The 23282-nt window shown below is 38.0% G+C and overlaps 1 protein-coding gene and 1 pseudogene across 2 annotated transcripts in view; both read left to right on the top strand.

Moving 5' to 3' along the window:
* Positions 1-23282, top strand: part of LOC102492345 (NEDD4 binding protein 2 like 2) — a 113446-nt gene that overhangs the window by 47247 nt on the left and 42917 nt on the right. The window lies entirely within an intron of this gene.
* On the top strand, positions 14136-14606 carry LOC102494133 (tubulin-specific chaperone A pseudogene; annotated as a pseudogene).

The following is a 23282-nucleotide window of genomic DNA, read 5'->3' as shown; positions in this document are numbered from 1 at the left end:
TTCTTGAATTTCTAGTCTTCAGAAGTGTGAGCAAGTAAGTTTCTATTGTTTAAATCACCAGCTTGGGTTACTTGGTTATGGGAGCTCTAGCAAATTAATGCATAGCTCTTAATACTAGCTGGTTGAGACACTTGTGGGACACTTCTTTCGTGTGTGAAACGAGAGCATTTGATGGAATTTGTTCTTGAACTTCTAGTCTCCGGATGTGTGAGCTAATAAGTTTGTATTGTTTAAATCACCAATCTGGATTATTTGGTTATGGGAGCCCTCACAAATTAATACACAGTACTTAATACTAGCTAGTTGAGACACTTGTGAGACATTTCTTTCATGTGTGAAATAAGAGCATTTGATAGAATTAGTAGGTTTTTTTTTTTTTTTAATTTAGATCCTAATGGATCTGCTCTCCATTCTTTCCAAAAATTTATTATTTTACCGATCACCTGAAGCCCATTCATGGACCCAAAGTTCAGGATTCTCAGAAAAGATTATTTCTTTTTATTTTTTTCTTGGTAGTTTTTTTTCCCCCTTAAGATGTGTGTCCTCACCAGAGGGAGAGACAGAGGAAAATGGAGAAATCATCCCCTGGGGGCATTGATACATCACAATCCCTTCTCAGTTCTTCTACTGGGATCATGGGCACATACACACGCACCCAGCATGATCTTCAAGCCACCGGGTCAAAGACTCAAACCTCAGATGGCCATGTGGGAGTCCAGTGATGAACAGTTATGCTACCTTCTGGCCCCAAGATTAGTTCTAATGATAGATTTACTGTGTATGATCTATAATTTGACTACATCAAGTAGATAATTTGATTATGTGGAGTTAGTGATAGAATTAACTTGTCCTTTAACCATTTAAAAATTCAGCTTTTAATTTTTTCCATGAATGTGCATAAGTGCACATGAGAAGGAGAGAAAGAGCGAGCATGAACCCCTCCAACAGGGTCTTGATATTATGATCTACCCCCGGTCTTAGCCAGTTGTGAATAATGAGCATGTGCATGTCTGGCATATTCAGGAAGATCTCTGGACATGAAACTGCAATCTTCCCATGTAGATCAGCTTCACAGAGTCATATTTTACCATTGCGCCATAGTCTAGCCTGTAAGTTTTATGTAGTTGTTCATTATCTAAACCTGCATTAAACATTTCTTGTATACCATTCTATATACCAGTAGTAGGAATATAAAAGTAAATAAGTCCCTACTCTTAAGTCCCTACTCTCGAATGTTAGTTTACTGAAGGTAAGAACCTAGTCCTGCTATGTGGGACTAAGGTTTTTGAAATCAGAGATTGTGTTGTCTTTGTATCCTTTGTATGGTAAACACATTTGATACATATTTGATGTGTTAATGAATTCCCTAAGAAATTATATCTGGTGCTTAGTTTAAGAAGCAACAGTGGGGACCAGCAGATGGAGTAATGGTTATGTTGCTGGACTCTCACATAGTCGACTACGGTTCAAACCCCAATCTGGCGGCTTGCAACTTACATTGGGCATATGTATGTGGGTGCCCAACATCCCAGGAGGATAATGGAGGAGAAGGGATTGCAGTGTGACCACCCCCACCCCCCGGCGGGATGATTTCTCACTTTCTGTCTCTCTGTCTCTGTCTCTACAGGAAACACATGTGCCCTATAGCAAAAGCTCTTTTAAAAAAAAGCAACAGCGATACAGATATTATATTACTTTAATTAAATCTTGCTTTATTCCACAATTCAATTTTCATTTAACTTTATTTATTATTATTATTTTCCAGTCTGACCAGAGAGAGACAGAAAGAAAGAGAGGGAAAATAAAAAAGCAAACTACCAGGTCTGGGACTTGAACCAAAATAGGCCATGTTGGAGTCTAGTGCCCTTCACCACCAGGACCCCGCACAAAATTTTTTTTAAAGAATTATTTAACTTGATTGATTGATTGATTGATTGATTGATGAGTAAGGGATACAGTGAAAGGAATTAGAGAGAGGGAAAGTGAGAAAGCAAGCTGCCAGGTCCAGGACTTGAATCACTTGTCCATGTGGGAGTACAGTGCCCTTAACCACCATGCCACCTACCAGCTCCTCCACAAATATTTTGAGGCAGATTAGGGCAATATAAATACTTTCAATAATTTCCAATATTCTGAGCTTTCTGCAAGTGTAATGTGTTTCATTAAAAAGTATATAGTGGGTTCCTTGACGCTTTAGGTGTTCACAGCAGAATTAAGTTTTCTGGTTTCAGACTGTCCCTTGGAGGTAGCTCAGGGATTGTTTCAAAGAGAAGGTGAAAATAGAATCCTCCAATTTAGTACAAGAATATGAAATTACAGGGAACCAGCAGTTAGCGTAATGGCTATGTCGCTGGACTCCCACGTAGTCGACCGCGGTTCGCGTCCCGGACCCGGTGGCTTAAAACCCACGCCGGGCGCGTGTGCGTGCGTGCCCAAGATCCCAAGAGGAGAATGGAGGAGAAGGGATTGCGGCGTGGCCATCCCCTCTGGGGGGTGATTTCTCGCTTTCTGTCTCTCTGTCTCTCTCTCTCTGGCGAGCGCATGCGCCCTATAGTGAAAAACCTCTCAAAAAAAAAAAAAAAGAATATGAAATTACAGAATTTGAAGTTCAGTTGCAGGGAGTTTTTCTCTTGTTAGATTTTTGCTGTAGGGCACGTGTGCTCACTAGAGAGAGACTGAGAGACAGAAAGCGAGAAATCACCCCCCAGAGGGGATGGCCACGCCGCAATCCCTTCTCCTCCATTCTCTCAGAATTTTGGACTGCACACCCACATGCCTGGCATGAATTTTAAGCTGCCGCTTGAGGACTGGAATCATGGTTGCTTGTGTGAGAGTCCAGTCGCATAACCATTACACCATCTGCTGGTCCATAAGTTGCAGTTTTCACTGCAATTTGAACAAGTCATTTAATTTTCTGAAACCTTAATAATTAAATAAAGGTAATACCTTCTTGATTTATAACATAGAGTTGTTGAATGGATTAATAAGCAAGATTAGTATGTTTCAGCTGAAATAGCTGTTATTTTTTACTTTTTAAAATTTTACTTTAAATATTGTGATTTGTGTTTGACTTTTTATATTTTCAGATATTTACTTTTCATATGTGCTAGGGGTAGGCAGAGAAAAAAACAAACCAGTTGATTTTTATACTAGTTAGAAATGCTGTGAAAGGGGGCCAGCCCCGCAGCACGTGGTTAAATGCTGTGCAGAGGAATCTGGGCCCCATGTGGCCTACCAGGATTTGAGTCTTGGCCCAGGTAGTTTGAAAAACACCAAACTTGGGCACATGTCTGAGAACCTCTTCAAACGGAGAATTGGAGGGAAAGGATTACAGCATGACTAAACCCCTTTGAGGGGTGCTTTCCTTTTCTGCTTCCCCTGCTACTCTCTTTCTCCCTTATATAAGCACATGTGCCCTCTGGCATGAAAAGAAAAAAAAAAAAGGCAAGGCAAAGAAAAATGCTGTAAGAGGTATAGAAAGATAAAGTTTGGTTATTTTGATTGTTGAATTTATCAAAGATAGTCGCATTTCTTATTAGCATATAGTCAGGAGTTAACATGTAGAATAGCTTAAGACAATTTGTGATGATACATGTGCCTTTTTATCATGAAAACTGACAAGACTTTTTTTTCCTGTATTGTAGGAGCTATTGATATGATACAGGCATATTGATATTCCCATTTTTACTGAAAAATTTGGTAGGATAAGTTTCACAGAGCAGTACATTGGCTATCCCACACAAACCTGTTTGTTTAAAAGAAAATAATGGGGTTTTGTTGTTGTTTTAATGTCAAGCTCAGTCAAAGTAGTAAGGTTTTTTTCTCCTGCTTTTTGTTACTCATGGAGATGCTTTCTCCCTTTGCATATATAACCTCCTGTGTAATGTTCATGTGACATCAGCCTACCTGTTGTTAAGTAAAACTATTAGCTAATTGCTGTCTGGGCATCTCTGAAATGAGTCATTCAAGATGGGGACATCAGTTAGAATAAATGTCAATTTTTTAATTTTTATAGTACAGTTAGGGAGATGATGTAATTGTCACAAGATATAGTAGAAAGAAGAGAGAAGACACATGTTGAAGGATAAGAGAAGTAGTTTGTAATATTTTAAGATGTAGTTGCTGTTATACTTGTTTATTTTTAAGAATAATAGTATTGGGATCAGCAGATGGCACCATGGCTACGTCGCTGGACTCCCATGTGGTCAACCATGGTTCAAGTCCTGGACCCGGTGGCTTAAACTCATACTGGGCACATGTGTGTGCGTGCCCAAGATCCCAAGAGGAGAATGGAGGAGAAGGGATTGTGGCATGACCATTCCTCCCTGGGGAGTGATTTCTTGCTTTCTATCTCCCTGTCTCCATTAAGTACATATCATATACCCTATAGCAAAAATCTCTCTCTTTACAAAAAAAAAAAAAAAAAAGACTCAGCCCTACTCACTTCCATTTTAATTCCTGGCTCCTGACTAGTTAGTCTCTCAGTTTACCATGCTCTTACCTTATATTTGCTGACTCAATTTATGTTTCCCCAGTGTAACCTTTGATATTTTCTGAGACTTTGTTAAGATCTGTTGTGCCTTGGGACCAGCAGTTAGCGAAATGGCTATGTCACTGGACTCCCATATAGGCAACCACGGTTCGAGTCCCGGATCTGGTGGCTTAAACTCATGTTGGGTGCACGTGTGTGTGTGCCCAAGATCCCGAGAGGAGAATGGAGGAGAAGGGATTGCAGCGTGGCCATCCCCCCTGGGAGATGATTTCTTGTTTTCTGTCTCTCTGTCTTTCTGGCAAGCTCACGCACCCTATAGCCAAAAAACAAAAAAAAGATCCATTGTGCCTCATTTTATGGCTGGAAGCCTTGGGAAAGATTCCTACCTGAGCTTCAGTCCCTTAAAATTTACTATGGCTCTTGTCTTCGGCAGGTCTACTCAGCTACCAGAAGGAGAGGATTCATATGACTAAACATGCATTTCCATATCACAGCAACTTATCCACATCTTGCCAGAAAAAGTCTCAATGACCAATTATTTAACTGATTAAAAATGATGAACTGCTTTTTTGTCTATTTCCCCTTTCCACTGTATTTTTTCTATCTGCCTGCAAATATCATTTTTCTGCATGTAAATTATTTCTAATAATTTCTTTTACTTTGGTGTAGTAGTATAAAATATCATAAAAAGTGAGTCAAGGATAATGATATAATGTTATTAAAACTTTAAATACTATACTTCTCTTTTTTGGGGGAGAGGTTTTTGCTATAGGGTGCGTGTGCTTGCCAGTAAGACAGAGAGAGACAGAGAGACAGAAAGAGAGAAATCTCCCTGGTGGTCGACCATGTGAGAGCCCAGCGCCTTAAGCATTATGCATGTGCTGGCTCCGGGTTGAGTATATATTGATAGAAGGATGATACTAGGCCATTGCCATGAATATGGTTTAGATATTTAGGATTGCTTTACTGGCTGTTAGCTATGTGGTGAGAGGTAGCCTGATTTTAAGGTATAGTGTTGCACTAGAGATTTTCTGTCTGCCTTTCTTGCCCTGAACAGGAGCTTTATCTTGATTGTCTTTGAAGGATGTGGAGGTTGATCATGTCATAAAAGGGTTGGGGTGGGATTGGAACAGGAGGAAGTAAGCTGAGAAAATTTTGATACTTTATTGTGATTCTTTATCTTAGGTTGTAAGGGTTTAGTCAGGGTATAAAGATAGGTGTCCATTGGACAAAGAATAGTGGGAGGAATATGATAGATATAAATTGGGACTGAAACTTGATGGGATTGAATAGGCCCAGGAGGCAGCCTTCAAGCATCTGGCAGTCCTCGGAACATGGGAAGTATGGAAAATAAACAAGGCTTCCTTCTTGTATTTTGTTGCCTAATGTATACCAGAATGCATTTTTTTCCCTTAGATATATGAAGCATGTATTGGCTCTTGGGATAGTCTATACAGACAGATAATAAAAGTACCTAATGCAGTAGGGAACTAACAGGTATAAGCCATAGTTACTGGGGATTGAATGTTTTTCTGGTTGGAAAATACATTTGAGAAGTAAAAGCCAGTGAGAAGAGGTAGTAAAATTTTTGTTGTCTGTGTGAATGTGTAGCAGTGGAATTACTTTTCCACTGTTCAGTTAATGGATTGGTAGTCAGTGAGTTCTCAAGAAGTGGAGGGCCAGGTTCAGGAAAGTCTTCCTGTAAGAGTTGATACCTAAACATAGTCTAAAAGTGAATTCAGCAAATAGGGAAGAATACGATTAAAGGGCCTATAGGTTATTGCAACTGAAGGACCAAATAGCTCAGAGGCAGAAAACAGTAATGGACTTATTCATGCAACAATATTTCTTGAGTGTCTCAAGGCAACCTATCAAGGCAGTGGTTTGCAAAGGCATGACATTTGTGTGGGGTTTACTCTGCTGACAGGCGCATCTAAGTGTTCTGATAGCATAATCTCCCTTTCTTCACTAGCATTTTGATATTTGTGAACTACTCCAAGATAACCCTGACCTTGGTCAGCCATAGCTTATGCTTAGCCATCTATTGGTTGGTCAAGTTTGATTGTTTGTCTTAGTTTTTAGAGATGATCAGAGGATTACAAAAAAATTGAGGTGGAACAACTTTCAGGGTGGAATGATCTTCGTTCACTGGTTTCTCAGATCCAGTGACAGAATTGGTTGGATCATTTCAGCTGTACAGTATATAGTTTAGGAGAAACTAGAATTTTAGAGCAAGGGGGCCTCTCTGAATTTGTGACATAAAGCTGAGTATAATATTGATAGCCATTCTACACACTGAATGCAGAAAGTTATGATGGTCCTCGTAGAACCAGTGTTTGTTTTTGTTTTCTCCAATTAAAAAGCACTAGCACTTATCAGAGGCACTCTCTCTTTTTTTTTTTTAAGGTTCTTTCCCCCACCCGCCCATAGGGTATGTGCACTCACCAGAGAGGAGAGAGACAGAGTCAGAGAGAGGGAGAGAGAGAAGTCACTCCCCAAGGGACATGGTCATGCTGCAATTCCTTCTTCCATTCTTTTGGGATTTTAGGTGCTTAGCATGTGGTCTGGGGACCCAAACCACAGTCAGCTATGTGGAATTCAGCCACCTTAACGACCATGCCACCTGCTGGCCCTGTCAGGGTCTCACTTGAATTTGTTTTTTTTTTTTTTTTTTTTTTTTTCTCAACTGATTGGCCAAATGCTGGACTAGCTAATGTCAACTCTGTTCCTGTCAAGACCCACTTGAGTTTTCCCAGGTCTTGATGAGGAAGGCAAAAAACCCCACAAGCTATACCTTGGGAGTCCCTAAAGGCTCACTGTTCAGGCAGTGCACAATTTGATTATAAGTGTCATCCAGTCAAAATAGAGGCGGGTTATTGCGCTGAAGGAATGTTTGGGCCCTGTGGCCTACTAGACATAACCTATTAATTGCTAAGTCAGTCAGGGTCTTGGAGAAGGGGGTAGGGTGCAAGGTTAGGAGGGGGTTCATGGTACTATTTGCCATATGGTGAGAAGAATTTCTGTATTTTAACAAACTTTGAAGCCACAAAAGTGTATGAACTGAATTGTAGTCCTTTGAGGTCTGAGACTCATGTATCCTTGAGTGTCCGTGACAGTTTGTGCATAAGGAAGTCCTTCAGTTTTCTCCTAATTCTTTTTAGGGCCTAAAAATTCAACCCAAGATGTATGAAAGATGTAGAGTCTCAGACTATCAGATGAGTGCCTAATATTAGGTAAATAATGTCACCTTCACCTCTGCTATTGGCTGCACTCAATTGGAGGTTAGAATTTGCACTCTCTACCCTATACTCCTGGGTACAAGAAGTGGAGTATCGCTTCTCACTTGTACAAAGTGACTTCAAAAAGTCTGTGGAAAATGTAATTAAAGTATGAGTTTATTTTAGTGTAAAAATCTGAAATCTGTGGGTAGATTTTTTGGTAATATAAATTTTCCAAGAACATTTTTTTTTTTGAAGAGGTTTTTCTTTTTGCTATAGGATGCATGCGCTCGCCAGACAGACAAAGAGAGACAGACAGAAAGCGAGAAATCACCCCCCCCCAGGGGGAATGGCCATGCCGCAATCCCTTCTCCTCCATTCTCCTCTTGGGATCTTGGGCGCGCACACACACGTGCCCAGCATGAGTTTTAAGCCACCAGGTCCGGGACGCGAACGGTGGTCAACTACATGGGAGTCCAGCGACATAGCCATTATGCTAAACTGCTGGTCCCCACCAAGAACTTTTTGAAGACCCCTTGTGCCCCTTGTTGAATTAACAGTAGATGTGTGTCTACATCTGCCAGTTTTAGGACAAGTCTGAAAACTTGTATAGAGGAGGTAAAAGCAAAAGGACTTGGTTGAGGTTCTGGCCAGACAAGTTAGTGTTAGGACTTAAGTCTTAGAAACCACAGCTAGGGTAGGATATTCTGCTCAGGGAAGTAAGGAATGGAAGGATGTAGGGGGGGGGTGCTTTTAGATAGGAAGCCAACATTATTATTTGATTTCAAGGACTAGGAGCTTTGGAGTCTTAAATGGGAATGAGTGGAAGTCATAGCGTAGTTATAAGCCCTAGGTATAGCAAACCAAATACTACAGAATTAACCACAGTGTGAATCCTGCCTCCGGCAATTTGGGAAATCCTGCCAGGCGCTTGTGTGTGCATCTTTAAAATCCTAATGGGAAGAAGAAATGGTGGAAAGGGAATGCAGAATGAACAGGTTCTACTGGGGGGTGCTTTCTTATCTCGCTCTTTTTCTGCCTTTCTCTCTCTCCCTCCATCTGGTGGGGGTGTGTGCCCTCTGGCAGTTTATAAAAGGAAATGAGAGAATCATCACAGAGGGAGGAAGTTCCAAAATCAGTGTAGCAAGTAATACAAAGAAACTTTGGTGTCTTTTTTTTAGCTACTTAATGCTTCAGGTTATATAGGCTTCAAGAAAATATTGATGAATGTAGAAATGGTAGTGACAGAGCTTTTAGATTTTTGCCATAGGATACATGTGCTCACTGGAGAGAGAGGAAAAGTGAGAATTCACCTCCCCTAGGGATGGCCATGCCACAATCCCTTCTCCATTCTTCTCTCAGGATATTGGGCACACGTGCACATGTGCCTGTCATATTTTTCAATATACTGGGTCTGTGACTCAAACCACAGAGTTAGTCATCTGGGATCCACCTGCTGGCCTGGCTGTGACAGAGTTCGTATGTGGTTAAAATTTATTTAGAAAATTTATTTGAAACAAATACTGCACATAGAATCCTAAGGCATGTCCTTAGAAAACAGGTTAGAGGCCCAGCAGGTTGGCATAGTGGTTAAGGTGCTGGGCTTCCATATGGCTGACTGCAGTCAATTTGAGTCCTGGACTTAGTGGCTTGAGAATCCTGCAGGGCACATGTATGCATTCCCAAAATCTCAGGAGAATGGAGCAAAAGGGATTTCAGTGTGGCCATACTCCCTGGGGGGAGATTTCTCACTTTTCCTCTTGCTATCTCTCTTTGGAGAGTATGTATGCACCTATGATAAAAAAAAAATCATAAAAAAAGAAAGTAGCTGAGAAAGCATTGATAATTATTCTAATGCTAAAGTCGAAGGGGAGAAATGATGTGGAAACCACACACATAGGTAAATTTGAGTATTTGAAAGAGTACATTGGTTATTAGGAAAGATTAAATATTGCTTTCTAATATAGCAAAACAGCAATAACACAGTTTAGTGAATAGAATATTATAATCACAATGAAGAAACTAGGATTGTTTTCACTATGCTACAATTCTGTGATCTTTTACAAGTTGTTGTTTAAGTTCTTGACTTATAGGAGAAATAGAATACTACAGTCACAAGAAATTAGGATCATTTGTTTTAATTATGCCATAGATCTTTACAAGTTACTGTCTAAGTTCATGACTCACATTGTACAAGACAATTTCAAAAAGTGGAAAAATAGAATTAAATGGTAAAATTTTTAAATGTGAATAGTATTTCTCAGTATGAGGTCCATCATCTCCAAGACACTTCAGTAAGCCACAATACCAACCATTTTGCCCATCCCTGAAGAACTGAGGGTCCTGAGAATTTAACCATGTTTATGCAGTCTTTTTACATTATATAAAGTGAAGAAAAATGGGTATGCTTTAAAGTTTTTTTTTTTTAGATTAGAAAACAAAAAGGAGTCAAGTCATGACTGTAAAGTGTATACCTAATGACTTCTCATCAAAATTCTCAAAAAAGTGCCCTTGTTTTATGAGAGGAATGAGCAGGAGTATTGGTCTTGACAGAGAAGGAATCTCTGATAAAACTTTTCTGGTGTTTTTCTGCTAAAATTCTGGCTAACTTTCTCAAAATACTCTCTCAATAAGCAGATGCTATTGTTCTTTAGCTCTCCAGAAAAGTCAACAAAAAAAATGCCTTGAGAATCACCTAAAACTGTTGCTTTTGCTTTGAATGGAATACTTCCATCTCTTGGAAGCCTTTACCTTGACTGAGTTTTGTCTTCAAGATCATATTGATAAAGCCATTGTGTCCTCTATTTAGTTATAATTCTTCAAAGAAATCTATCAGGATCTTTAACTCACTTATTTAAAATTTCCATTGAAAGCTCTACTCTTGTCTGCAGCTGATCTGGTTGCAAGAGTTTTTGCACCCATTGAGCAGAAAGCTTGCTCAACTTTAATTTTGTAGTTAGAATTGTATAAGTGGAACCAACTGAGATGTCTATGGTTAGGATGTTTCTGTGTTTATCATCAGTATTTTTTAGTTAGGGCATGAAATATATTAATTTTTTTCTCTCACAAATTGATGTGGATGGTTTGCTACTGCAGGCATCATCTTCAACATTTTATCATCTCTTCTTTTTTTATGTATTTTTTTATTTCAAGAAAAAGTTTTCGTTTTCTTTTTCCTCCTGAAACTTTTTTTTAATTAATTAATTTACATTCATCCCCTAGGCATCGTCACAGCATACAAAATGTGGTTTCCCATCCAGGATATACTGCATAGTGCCTTATTCATGCATGTTATCAATAATTTTCCGTTTCTAGTTACACACACACACACATATACACACACAATTTTCTCTTCTGCATCTGAGATTCTATTTTCTGTATGATCTAATCTGCTTTTAATACTTTCAAGAGAGATTTTGACTTCCTGTATTATAGTCTTCATCTCTAACAGTTCCATTTGGTTCTTTTGTAAAGTGTGCAATTCTTCTTTTAGATCTTGTAAGAATTTGCTCACCTCCTGGAACTCATCAGCTCCTTTCTCTTTTCTCTTCTCCAGTTCATTGTCTCTCTTCTCTTCCATCTCTGTTAGCTTCATGATTATGAATATTTGAAATTATTTATCAGAAATTTCCATGATTTCCATTGAACCATCTGTGGATGAAGAGGAGTTATTCTTTTTCCTTGGGGGAGAGGTATTTTCTTGCTTTCTCATATTTCTTGTGGCCCTGCAGTGATTTCTAGTCATCTGATGGATGGTGTGTTTCTTCCCAAACTTGAAGTTCAATCTGAGCTTCCAGGAGCATGCAGAAAAAGAAACAGAGAGAGAGAACAGCAACCAAAACAACCAAGAAACAGATAAAAAGTGAAGGAAAAAAACTAAAAAAACATATATATATATTTTTAAAAGCAAAAATTAGAAAATCACTAGTTCTCAGAAGCCATGAAAGTGTCTTCTGAAGTCCTGTTCCCTTGCCTCTGGGTTGGGAGGGGGAGAGGGTATTACTAACAAGATAAAGGGAAAGGAGGGGCTGAAAGCCAAGAAAATGCTTTACCTTAAAAATTTGTCAAAAGGAAAAATTACACACACAAAAAAATGAGGAGACAGAGGTAGAGAGAGACAGAGACAGGAGGCTTGAAATTCTTCCTACCACTCGAGTTTGTGGGCTGGAGGCTGAATTATCAGGGGAAAATCTTCATTTCTCTTATTCCCCTGAAATCACTAGTTCCCAGGAGCCATGAACGTGTCTTTTGAAGTCCTGTCCCTTGCCTTTCGTGGTATCATCCATCTAAAAGTGAGTTACTCATTTGTACATTGCTGATTTCTTTGGAGATTGTCATTGTCCCCATAGACTTTTCATAAAACTTTAATGGCGTCACTATTCTTTACATAAGCTTCACATAAATTCAATATTCGTTTTTGCTTCAATTTTAGCAGAATTCATGTTCTGATAGGGATTCTTTTCAAACTGGAGTCTTATCCTTAATGACTTAAACTGCATCCTGTCAGACATGTTATATAACAAATTAGTATGACTTTATTTTGATGTAAAAACATTTGAAATCCATGCATAGTATTTTTTTATAATATGCATTTCTTCTGAATTTTTTGAAGACTCTTTTTATATGAACATAAAACCTTTTTATTTTCTTCTATGAATACTGTGAATATTAATGAGATGCTATTTATAGATACTCTGGATTCTGTAAAAAATTCTAAGCATGTTATTGCTTTCTATTTGACAGTATTTAACAAGGTGTTAGGACTAAAAGAACATATTGTTCAAACTTTTTTTTTTTTTTAAGTAGATGAGTAATATAAGGTCCAAAGACTTGAAATATCTTACAGGTTTGTCCCCATGGCCTAGTGGTTAGGGAGCCAGATTCCATATGACTGACCATGTGGTTTGAATCCCAAATTCAGTGGCTTAGGAAATATACTAGGCACATGCGCATGTGTGCCCAAACCCCAGCAGAATGGAGAAATAGGGGAGAAGAGTTGCAGTGTTACCATACCCATTGGGAGGTGCTTTCTCCCACCTTTCTCTGTCTCTCTCTCTCTGTCTCTGATGAAAATATACATCCTGTGGCAAAATTTAAAAAAAGAAGAAGAAAAAGAGATAACTTAAAACCTACAATCAGTAGAAGGACTAAGACTATCATCCAGGATTTCTACCTTTCCGTTATTTCTATCTTATACCAAAATCTTCCCCCCCCCCCCGCCAAAAAAAAAAAGAACAAGAAAAGGGAGGGGGGACCAGCAGGTGGCATGGTAGTTAAGGCACTGGACACTCCCACATGGCTGACCATGGTTCATATTCTGGATCTCTCTCTCTCTCTCTGTGTCTGGTCAAATTAAAATAAATGGATGAATAAATAAAATTAATTAAGTAATTTTTTTAAAAAAATCTTCCCACTCATTGTTTAAAGTGAATAACATTAGTTTGTAGAGTTTAATAGATCATCAGTAAATCTCAGTCTCTGTCATTTGCCAAGTTGACCACCAGGAAAATTCATAGAGATTCTAAGGCAGTTATATAAGATTGATTTTCTTATAAATTTATATATTAAAAACAACATAAGGTGTGATTGAAAATAGACTCAGTTTTGGTCACTTTATTTTTGCCCATGTGCAGCAAGAGACTGCTATAATTTGGGTGTTCAGAAGCAAGGGTCTTACCCAACTCACTAATACCCAGCATCCTGAGTTCTTCAGATAGTCATAGACTACAAGTTGTATAATATTGTATAAATGATTTTGTTGAACTATTATGGTGACATCGGCTGATGATAAAAGCCTAAGAAATACTGATCATGTGCCAATTTAAATCATGAATGTACTTGTGCATAGGTATGATTTTAATTACTTTTACACAATTGGAAAGTCAACATTTAATTCTACATGTGCCACACAACGATACTTGGCTAGACAGGAGCAAAAAGTGAATTAAGTCAAGCCTGGAATATAGCCAAAAAATTAGTGTGAGGCATTTCTTTCTTTCTTTTTTTTTTTTTTAAAGATTTACTTTTTAAAAATTGTATTTGCTGTCATTATTCTTCAATTTTGACCACAGAGAGACAGACAGAGAGAAAGAGAGAATAAGAAAGCAAGCTGCCAGGTCCGGGACTTGAGCCATGGTCAGCCATGTGGGAATCCAGTACCTCAACCAACATGCCACCTGCTGCCCCCATGAGGCATTTCTTAAAGAGAAGCTAAAGTCTCTGGAAAAAAGCCATTATCTGACCTTATTGCCAAAGATTTAGACTCACCACAGGTCAACTTTTTAGAGTTTCTTCTTTGAAATCTAATGTCAAAGGGAATGATAAAGCTACTGGTGAGAGGTCTAGGAATGCAGCTAGCTGACAAAGATTACAGTTTCTAGATGGCAACTTCACTAACAAGATGTGTGCTAAGGTCTTTAAAAATCATGAATTACCCTCCTTCCCAGAACTTGAGGGACAATGGCCATCCTCACAGGAGGCAGATCAAGATCAAGACCAGCGTGGTGAAGCAATTGGTCAAAAAAAAAGATGTATGATAAAGAAGCAAAACAACAAGAAGAAAAGATTGAAAAACTGAAAGCTGAAGATGGTGAAAATTATGCCATTAAAAAGTAGGTGGAGATCGTACAAGAGTCCTGGATGATGATCCCAGATTGCCAGCGCAGATTGGACGCTGCATATATGGATCTTCAGCAGACATTAGAAAATGAAAAAGATTTGGAAGAAGCTAAAGAATATAAAGAATCACATTTAGTACTGGATTCAGTGAGTTTAGAAGCCTGAAACTTGTCTGTACTGGGCATATTTTGCATTAAATCCTGGGGTCCATTCTACAATTCATTATTTTTGATGACAGCTGTGTGTTCAAGTATTATGAAATGTGATTCTTTTTATGCAAGTCATATATCTTCCTTTGCATATTTAATGTGTCAAATAAATGAGTTTGTCTAAAAAAAATCATGAATTGAAAGGAAAAACTCCATAGTAGTGTAGTGAAATGACTTAAAATTTTGCTGCTTACCTCTGACAAGAGAGAAAAGAAGGATGGTTAATATGCTGGACAGCTTTTACAGGTGGGAGAGCATCCCAAGTGCACAGTGTGGAAATTATGTACTTTTTGGACACATCTGGATATAAATCACACATTTAAGTAGTTCAAGCATGATCTTTAAAAAAATCAATACAGAAGAGATAAAGCAATAGTAAAGGCTCTTTTTTGATCCTGTCTTCACAATCTACTTTCCAGACAGGGTTTATATCCTTTCAGTCCTTTGTGTGTGCATGTGTGTGTGACACACACACACACAGATAAATACACATTAAAGACTACTGTTCCAGATCTGGTGCTAGATGTTCTTTCACACCAAAAAGAAATACAGCAATGACTTGCTCACTCAGTAGTCGCTTCCTTACAACTTTGGACGTGGCTAAAATTTCTAAAGTAAGAAAGTTTTCTACTTTGCTAAAGTAAGCATGGTCCATGCTCTGCACATGATTTATATTTTTGGTACAAATTTCAATGAGTTTAATGTTTTTCCTACCCCAAGTATTTTAGGAGTAGCCTGTAGTGTTAGTAAAAGTTGGAGTAGTCCCAGGGAAGAATAAGAAATTAGTCTGAAAACATTTGAAGATTAAAAAAACATTATAAAATGCCAAAAGCATTTGAAGATTAAAAAAACATTATAAAATGGGAATGGGAGAACTAAAAAAAAAAAAACTGTATGGAGATTTTTGAAGTAGAGCCAGTAAGTAGTTCCCATACATTAGAAGTCATTTGAGGTATAAGCTCTTCATAGTTCAGTGGTAATTTATTTATGGTAATAATACATGGAAGGCAGAATATACATTTATTGTAAACTCTTAGGAATATCAGCATTTTTCCAGTGAATGAAATTATTGTCTATCAAATGGATAATATATATGATTTTATTTATTTTTTTAGTCAGGATCTCCCGATGTCATCATCTCCTGCCTCAGCTTTCCAGCTGGGACCACAGCACATGACACCACAGTCAGCTATTTTAGACAGAATTCTACTGTCTTGCCCAGGCCATCCTCAAGATCATGATCCTCCTGCCTCTTCCTCCCTGCCACCTCACCTGGCCTTTAGAATGAACCAGGAATTGAATCTGAACCTCCCATGTAGTCTCAGCCTGTGGAGCACAGTGTTTTTAGCAGAGTGCCTCTCCATACCTGGGCTCATATATGATTTTTTTTAATGCTAAAAAATAAGGGTTACAAACTATGCACACATTTTTTTCTGCTTTCTTTCATTGTCTTCTGTTTACATAAATGATGGGCTTAAAAATAAGTCCTTGGACCAGCTGATGGCATAGGGGATAAGGCAGCTGGATCTCACATAACCGACGGCATGGTTTGAGTCCTGGACTTGGCAGCTTGAGAAACATAGTGGGCACATGTATGTACAAGTGCACCCAAAATAACAAAAGGAGAATGGAAGAGAAGAGATTTGGGGATGGCTGTTCCCCATGGGGCGCACTTTTTCGTCCTCATCCTAATCTCTCTCTGGCAAAATTAAATAAGTAAATACATATATTCTCAAGTGTAAGTGTACAGAAATTTTAATTTGCACTTTTATGGCCAACCAGTTTCAGAAATTTTTCTATTACTGTAGAGAATGATAGTTCAATCTTATGTTTAAACAATAGCCCTGATTGTTTTAAATGTGCCAAACATACTAAGAATTTGAAAAATTGTAAAACCAGGCTATCCTTTTTTTTAGTTTTTGTTATAGGGCATGTGTGCTTGCCAGAGAGAGATAGAAAGACAAAAGGAGGGAAAATGAGAAATCACCTCCTAGGAAGCATGACTACACTGCAATCCCTTCCCTTCAGGTCTCCTCTCAGAATATGCTGGACGTCCACACAGGCACCACACATGTTTTTCGAGCCTCTGGGCCTAGAACCTAAACCGTGCAGTTGGCCATGTAGGATCCAGGGTCTTAATTACGACATCACCTGCTGGCCCTAAAAACCTGTTTATTTTTATTTATTTATTTATTTATTTTGGAGAGGTTTTTTTGCTATCGGGTGTGTGCACTCGCCAGACAGAGAGACAGAAAGCGAGAAATCACCCCCCCAGGGGAGATGGCCATGCCGCAATCCCTTCTCCTCCATTCTCCTCTTGGGATCTTGGGCACGCACGCACACGTGCCCTGCGTGAGTTTTAAGCTACCAGGTCTGGGACGCGAACCACGGTCAACTACATGGGAGTCCAGCGACATAGCCATTACGCTAACTGCTGGTCCTAAAACTTACTTTATTTTAATAGTACCTGTTACTAATAGGATTATCAAAAAGTAATTTTGTGATATACAGGGATATATTCTTTTCAAGCATAATATTTAAATGCATTTGACTTTCATCATTAACTTCTGATAAAACAGATGCTGGGCCTAAGAATACTTGGTATGTAGGAAAAATTATTATTTTAAATGTATTTTACTCATGATACAGAACACATGGAACAAAATGGGAAAGAGAAGTACCCTCTGTAGTATCTAATCACTCTGTGATCTCCTTCCTCCAGCCCTCCAGCTTGTCAGCATCTTGTTCACAAGTGTGTACATTTCAGGTCAACCAGACTGGGAATTCAACCCACATTTGGCCATGTAGTTTCTAGTACCGTCATTCAGTATGGACTGCACCATCTTCAGTGGACTGGGAAATAAGTTCTATAAAAAATGTTTTTCCTGGGACCAGCAGTTGGTATAATGGCTATGTCAGTGGACTCCCATGTAGTCGACCACAGTTTGAGTCCAAGACCCGGTGGCTTAAACTCATACCTGGCTCGTGTGCGTGCATGTCCAAGATCCCATGAGAATAGAGGAGAAGGGATTGTGGCGTGGCCATCTCCCCTAGGGGGTGATTTCTCACTTTCTGTCTCTCTGTTTCTATCTTTCTGGTGAGCTCACGTGCCCTATAGCATAAAGCTCTCAAAAAAAAGTTTTTCCTAGTGTTTTGGGATAGTTAAAAATAGTGCCTTTTGAAAATACTAAATTCTGTGATAGTAGGGGTGATGCACATATGATATCATACGTGGTTATCATAACTGATTTCAAGCTTAGAACAATAAATGAAACTAAAACTATAACTTTCTTTTCCTATAAGGTGTCTGTACACACTGGAGAGAGACAGAGAGATGGTGAGAACCCCACCCCCCACCAAGGGGGTAGACTATACTACAATCCCTTCTCCATTCTCCTCTTGGGATTTTTTTTAAATGAATTTTTAATATTTTTTATATTTATCACTATATCTCTTTACAGCATACAAAATGAATTTTGCCATCTTGAATGCACTACATATCAGTCCAGTCAAAGATATACACATTATCAGCAGACAATTTTGTATTTTTGTGTCCATTAAATGTTTTGCTTTTTTTTCCTCACCCTGATTTCCTCCTCAACCCCATTGCCCACCCGTTTCCTGCACTGTCTTTAGTTTGCTGTCATTATTTTTATTTTTTTTAATTTCAAGAAAAGCAGTTTTAGCTTTAATCAGTTAAAATTAAAAAAAAGTTAAGAAAAATTTGCTGAAGACTTAAAGCCAGGAAAGATGTTAGGATTCTGTTCAAACAGTAGGTAGATACTAAAAACTCAAAAAAAATAAATAAATAAAATGTGGACGGAGCTAAAATCTGGTAACAAGTGCCCTATAGTTTTCTTCTGAAACATTTTTCTCTCTTTCCATTCCCCCTTTTACCAAAGAGAAGCATAAACTAACTTAACTTGCAAAAAAGATGTTAAGTCTCAATTTGGTCTGTTATTTGCACAAAACCCAATAAGAATACTAATTGATTTAGTTGACGTTACTGGAACTTTTTTAAGGAACTTTGGATTAGACTCTTTAAAAAGCCTCCCAAGGGTACTGAGCCAAGTCAGGAATTCACCATCTGACTGTACCCTTAAGTACCTATACTGGAGTGTTTTCTGGGCCTGTCAGGAAGTGTCATTCTTTACTTACCTGCCTGCCAGAACTGTTTATGGTACCAGGCAATTTTTCCAAGAGCTTTTGTTGGCTTTCTTGAGATCAACCTTAGTTCCTTAGCTTTCTGGTCATATCTTCAGATATGACATTCCTGTCAAATCCCTGGCAATAATCAGTGTTTCCAATTTCTGATGAAAGGCAACAGGTATTTTTAAACTTATGCAGATAACCATACTGCCACATAATAAGAATACTCACAAATACTTTCCCAATTCCAAAGGGGTCGGGAAAGGAGAACAGTTTATGTTTCAATTCTGTTTAGAAAAAAAAAAATAACAAATTGCTGAAGTTATCAAGAGCTTAAAAGAAAACAAAAAAAATCCTTAAATCTGGAAAACAAAGCATAGAAGAAAAGCAGTAATGTTTTAGTCAAAAGTTATAAAATTCTATTTCATTAATTCGATCTCATGTAATTAATCTCTCTTCTATTGAGTTTGCAGTGTTACTGTGGTTCAATCTTTCCGTTTAAGTCCCAGAAGTTCAGAACTATCCTCAAAGTTACCAAAAACCTATATTCAAGAGTATTTGTCAGAGTCTTTTTCATTAAGTTCCTTAAAAAGAGTCAATTTGTGGATTGTAGCCTGTTACCAAATGTTTCAGAAAGAGCATCAGGAGACCCCTTCATTGCTACTGAGGAGACTAGGAGAAATGAAGATTTTCCACTGATAATTCAGCCTCCAGTCCTCAAAATCATGTGGTAGGAAGAAGACATTGCAGCCTCTTGTCTTTGTCTTTGTCTTTCTCTACCTCTGTCTCTGTCTTCTCATTTTTTTGGTAATTTTTCCTTTTTAAAATTTTTTAAAGTTAAGCAGTTTCTGGGCTCTCAGCCCCTCCTTTTCCTTTATCTTGTTAATACTCCCTTCTTCCCCTCCCAACCCAGGTATGGCAAGGGCACAGGCCAAAGACCATTTATTTCATGGCTACTAAGAACTAGTGATTTTGTGTGGTGAGCCTACACACTGTGCAGTTTTCTAATTTTTGCTTTTTTTAAAAAAAATAATTTTTCTTAGTTTTTTTGTTTTGTTGTTTTTTCTTTTCTGTTTCTCTGCTTCTTGGTTGTTTTTGTTGCTGTTGTTTCTCTCTCTCTGTTTCCTTTTCTGCATGCTCCTGGACGCTCAGATTGAACTTTTAAGTTTGGGAAGAAACACACTTTTTCCATCAGATGACTAGAAATCACCACAGGACCACAAGAAATATGGGAAAGCAAGAAAATACCTCTCCCCCAAGGGAAAAGAATGGCTCCTCTTCATCCACAGACAGTTCAACGGAAATCATGGAAATGTCTGATAAAGAATTTAGAACATTGATAATGGCGAAACTAACAGAGATGGAAGAGAAGAGAAACAATGAACTGCAGAACAGAATGGAGAAAAGAGCTGACGAGTGCCGGGAGGTGAGGAAATTCTTGCAAGATCTGAAAGAGGAATTACACACTTTACAAAAGAATCAAATGAAATCATTAGAGAATAAAAACTATAATACAGGAAGTCAAAAAAATCTCTCTTGAAAGTATTAAAAGCAGACTAGATCATACAGAAAATCAAATCTCAGATGTAGAAGGGAAAATTGCTGGCCTAGAAAAATCCACCTCAAAGACTAAGAAAATTGTCCAAAAATTTGAGAACAATATACGAGAAATACTAGATCCCAACAAACATCCAAACATCCGGATAATTGGAATCCCAGAAGGTGAAGAGACTCACAAGGGCATTGACAATCTATTCCATGAAATCCTGCAAGAAAACTTTCCAAACATAGAGAGGCACTCAGAGATCCAATCCCAAGAAATACAAAGGATCCCAAATAGAATCAACCCAAGAAGATCTTCTCCAAGACACCTTATAGCCAGACTGATCAAAACTACAGACAAAGGCAAGATACTAAGATTGGCAAGAGAGAAACGGCAAACTACCTACAAAGGATATCCCATCAGGCTAACAGCAGACCTCTCATCGGAAACAATGCGAGCGAAGAAAAAATGGGAAAATATATTCAGAGTGTTACAGAAAAAGCAATTTCAACTGAGAATACTGTACCCAGCAAGATTGTCCTTCATATGGGAAGAAAAGACAAGAACATTCTCAGATAAACAAAACCTGAAAGAATTTACCAGCACCAGGCCAGATCTCCAAGAAGTTCTCAAGGAAGTGCTATGTTAGGAAAATTAAATGTAGTCACACAGAAATAAGAGTTCAAAAACTAAGAACAAGGCCAACTTAATCTTAGGGACAAGTCTGGAGTTGAATATTATATCTCAGAATTCAATCGAGAAGCTCAAACCACAACAGAAGATAAATACATGAGACTGAACTGGTAAAATAGCATTCTGTGACTTTTGAGTAAAATATTGCTGCTTTTCTTCTAGTCTTTGTTGTCTGGTTTTAAGAGTTTTTGTCCTGTCTTGAGCTGTTGATAGGTTCATGTACCTACTGTTTAAACAGGATTCTAACCTGTTTCCATGCTTTTAGTTTTAAGCAAATTTTCTTACCAATTCAAAACTGCTTTTCTTGAAATTACCAGCTGAACTTGCTATTAAAGTAGTTAGATTATTTAAGAAATTGTATTGTCAATAAAATGTGGAGGGAAAAGGCATGGAAGACAACTGTAGACACCAGAGACAGTGTGAGAAGAGGGTGGGAAAGGGCAGAGGATCAAACATAGGGGTAAATATATATATATATGAAACTAGAAATGGAAAATTACTGATAACATGCATGATTAAGCTACTATGCAGTATATTCTGGATAGATAACCATTTTTTGTATGCTGTGATGATGATTAGGGGATGTATGTAAATTAATTAATTAAAAAATTTTTCAGGAAAAAAATCATGAAAACTATTTTTCATGAAATTTTTAAAAATGCGTATTTGAGGACTGCAGTAAGCTATATAGTCCCAGCTGGATACTGCTATGTTGCATGTTCATTCTACTCACTGAGGTTTATGCCTAGGGTCAGACTTGTGTTCATGGAGATGTATATATCAGCTGTGCTTGCTCTTGGAAATATTTAGATTAATTAAGTTCTTTAGTGAATAAATAAAATGGAGAGAAAGGCATAGAAAGCAACCATGGATACCAGAGACAGTGTTGGAGGAGTGTGGGACATGGCAGATAGTGAGAGATAGGGAATCAAGAAAGGCAAAAATAACAAAATATATAGGAAATAGGAAATGTAAAATTGTTTGTTGACGGTAACATATATGTTGATGTGCTTGATTGAGCCAATACACAGAGTATTCTGGATGGGAAATCTCATTTTGTTTGCTGTGATAATACATAGCGAATGAATGTAAATAAATAAATTTAAAGGAAAAAAAAAGAAAGAGCATCAGAATAAAGCATTTAACTATGGACAACAAAACTTAAAATGACCATAGTTAGAGATCTGATTTGATCATAATCTAAGATGACAAATTTGATGATTTCTGTGGCATGCTACATTAGAACTATTTAACATTACAAGTATTACTAATAACATACTCTTAGATAACAGATATTTAAGAATCTCATACAATTTTTTTTTATTCTTTTTTGAAGAGGTTTTTTGCTATAGGGTGCATGCACTTGCCAAAAAGACAGAGAGAGACAGAGAGACAGAAAGCAAGAAATCACTCCCCAGGGGGGATGGCCGCGCTACAATCCCTTCTCCTCCGTTCTCCTCTCCGGATCTTGGGCAACGCACGCACACATGCCCGGTGTGAGTTTTAAGCCACTGGGTCCATGACGCAAACTGTGGTTGACTACATGGGAGTCCAGCGACATAGCTATTACGCTAACTGCTGGTCCCAGAATCTCACACAATTTTGAAACACCCATTGACACAAATGTCTATACACATAGAACTAAATGCCATTTCTTATTTGACAGTGTTTCTCATATAATTTCCTAATGACTAGTGTGTTACAGTCTGTCTCCTTTTAGATCTAGCATTCTTCCCTATATGTATTTGGGTACTCCTGTGTTGGGTCCATGGATATTTATAAGCATTATATCTTGGTAAATTAGCACTTTCACTACTATGTGATGCCCTTTTTTGTCTCCTCTTGTGGTTTTTGTCTTAAAGCCTATTTTGTCTGAAATCAGTATTGCAACTCCAGCCTTTTTTGGTTTCCATTTTCATGGAATACCTTTTTCCAGTCCTTCACTTTTAGTCTATGTATATCTTTTAAAAAAAATAATTATTTTCTTTAACTTTTATTTATTTATTTTAATTTGACCAGAGAGGAGGAGAGAGGGGGTGGGGGGAGAGAAAGCGAGAAAAGAAGCTGCAAGGTCCAGGACTTGAACCACAGTCGGCCATGTGGGAGTCCAGCACCCTTAACTACCACACCACCTGCCAGCCCTAAACTATGTCTATCTTTATCCACGAGGTGAATTTCCTATAGGCAACAGATAGGTTTTGTTTTTTAATCCATTCAGCCAGTCTGTGTCTCTTGATTGGAGAATTTAATCCATTAAGATTCAGCATTATTATCAATATTTCCAGACTTGTCCTTTAGTTTTCCTGGTATAGCACTCCCTTTAGAGCTTCTTTTTTTTTTTTTTTTGGAGAGGTTTTTTC

This window comes from Tupaia chinensis, unplaced genomic scaffold (assembly GCF_000334495.1).
Source record: "Tupaia chinensis unplaced genomic scaffold, TupChi_1.0 Scaffold000597_1, whole genome shotgun sequence".
NCBI classification, from domain to species: domain Eukaryota; kingdom Metazoa; phylum Chordata; class Mammalia; order Scandentia; family Tupaiidae; genus Tupaia; species Tupaia belangeri.
Note: the sequence above shows the minus strand (reverse complement) of the source record. Positions and strands in the feature narration are given on the sequence as shown.